The sequence below is a fragment of the Cyprinodon variegatus genome, unplaced genomic scaffold (genome assembly GCF_000732505.1).
Source record: "Cyprinodon variegatus isolate N-32 unplaced genomic scaffold, C_variegatus-1.0 Scaffold330, whole genome shotgun sequence".
Lineage (NCBI taxonomy): Eukaryota > Metazoa > Chordata > Actinopteri > Cyprinodontiformes > Cyprinodontidae > Cyprinodon > Cyprinodon variegatus.
The window spans coordinates 463,573-465,848 of NW_015150783.1; the positions used below are offsets into that span (position 1 = coordinate 463,573).

The 2,276-nt window shown below is 37.2% G+C and overlaps 1 protein-coding gene across 1 annotated transcript in view; it reads right to left on the reverse strand.

The window, feature by feature from the left end:
* Positions 1-866, reverse strand: part of abhd6 (abhydrolase domain containing 6) — an 18,919-nt gene extending 18,053 nt beyond the window's left edge. The window contains exon 1 of the mRNA XM_015385032.1: positions 734-866. The gene's annotated coding sequence lies outside the window, so the exon portion shown is untranslated. The remainder of the gene's footprint in view (positions 1-733) is intronic.
* Between the last annotated feature and the right edge of the window lie 1,410 nt (positions 867-2,276).

Consider the following 2,276-nt stretch of genomic DNA (forward strand, 5'->3'; position numbering starts at 1 on the left):
TTTTTTTTTTATGACTCACCAAACGAGACAAAAAAAAGGCTGCATGGTTGAGTTTCCTCCAAATCTGTTACAACACAGAGACAAACATCTGGAACAAATTTAGAGGAACTGAGAAGATTAAAATTAAACTTCATGGATAAAATCATCACTGCTGCGTCTAGAGTCCCCAAGGACTAATAAAAGAAGCACAGCATTCCTCCTGTGAAACACGGAGGTGGGTCGCTGATGGTTTGGGGTCAAGTGAGCTATAAAGGTGACAGAAACAGAGGAGATAAACCTGGATCAGAACCACAGGCCCAGTTAGAGCCTCTGGTTCTGAAATGAACTTCTTAATCCCTGGAGCATTTAGAGCAGATCTAAAAACCTGCATTTCAGCTTCTATATTTTCAGGGACTAAAGGTCCAAGAAGGATAAACAGCAGATTATTTCATTTAAAATAAGTTTGAGTGTGAATGAGTTTAGCCTCAATATAACCCTAATTAAACAGCCTGCTTAACCTGACAGGAACATAACAGCAGCATAAATAAAACTGTACAAGTTTGAATTTAACTATAGCTGCTAGAAAGAGTTAGTAGAGATGACAGTTTTAAAAGCAGCATTAAAGGAAACTTCGCTTTATGTCTTTAACTGTCCCTTTAATTGACGCTGAATAATGTTTGTTATATAAACCCAGGACAGCGAGAAGAGACGGAAAATGTCTAAAACCGAGAATAAAGGCAGAACCGAACCGTACCTGTCCTGCTCCTCCTGCTGCTGTCTTCCATTCACTCCTCTTCCTCTCCTCTTTCTTCCTCTTTCACCCACATTACATAACCGCCGCTCAGCCTTTCATGCGCCTTTAAAGAGCAACGGCCGTGCTGCGTTCACGGACCGTTAGAAATACAACACACTTCTGCCTGAGGTCAAAATTCTTGTGTAATTCCTCAGGTTGCCAGAGTAAGAAATAAATAAAAGCTCCACGTCAAACCATAAGGACAAGTTTCCCCAATTTACAGCCACATTTTTAATTTATTTTTTTAATGCTTTTTCAGAGTTAAACAGACAAGACAAAAGAGAGGGGAAAAAATACAGCAAAACAGTAAACAAGTACAGCAAAAACAAAAAACAAGACAAAACAGTGTCAACAAACTGGAGAAATGATAAAAGGATAAAAGATGTACTGATCAAACTGTAGAGCATATTAAAGAACGAGGCAGAGTCAGAGAGGACAAAAAACAATTCTGGAGACATTGTGTCAAGCGGATCAACATGAAACATGGGATATTAATAAAAGAAGAGTGCAATAAAGGATGACAGTATTGAGACAATAATGAATAATAATAAAAAAAAGAATAAAAAAAAAAAAAAAGGTCCAGGAAAATTGAGAGTCATTTTAACCTATTATTTTGAATATGTCTATTAAAAGGACCCCACACATCTAGGAACTTATAATGATTGTCTGGCAAAGAGTATCGAATTTCTTCGAGATACCTATATGACACCATATCATTGAGCCATTTCTCAAAGCATGGAGGGGTAGAGGATTTCCATTCCCGCAGAATAACCCGTTTTGTAACCACCAAACCAAACATTAGAGCCTGCTGCAGAGACAATTTTTTTTTAATATTCTGTACCAGAAGTCCATAAGCTTAGGGCAGGAGCAAAACAAATGACCCAAAGTCCCATTATCTGATTTACATTTGTTGGAGAGACACATGGAAATAGCTTATTAAGTTGGTTTTAGAAAAGTGCAAACGATGGATAACCTTGAATTGAATAAGTTGCTATCTAGAATTAATGGAACAGGTTTGGATCCTTGACAGACTCAAATTCCACATCTCATCTGAAATATCGACAAGAGTGTCGGAAGCCCAGACCTCTTTTATATGATTAGTAGAAGGAGATGAACTGAAAAGATTAACAAAGTGAGAAATTAGCTTTTTAGAAGTAGGGGGCTTTTTTATAAGCTCGAAGAAACTATGTTGAACTGATCTTATTTCTAAGTGAGGGAAATGTTGTCTGACAAAATTGCGAACAATTTACAGCCAAGTTGACGGTACTTGTGCTTTACTATCTCCCAATAATGCAATTATTTCCTAGCCTCATAAACCAGATTAAATGTGAGATTAAATGTGTAATTTACACACATGCAGGCGAAAAATAATTTTGGCTGCTGGCAGGTGGCTAGTGCACTAGGCTAATTATGTCCACATACTCTGCTTAACATGAAGTCATTTATTTGATCAACGAGATGTTTGTGAAGCTCAATTAGTTAAGATTTTACCTTTAACACTACT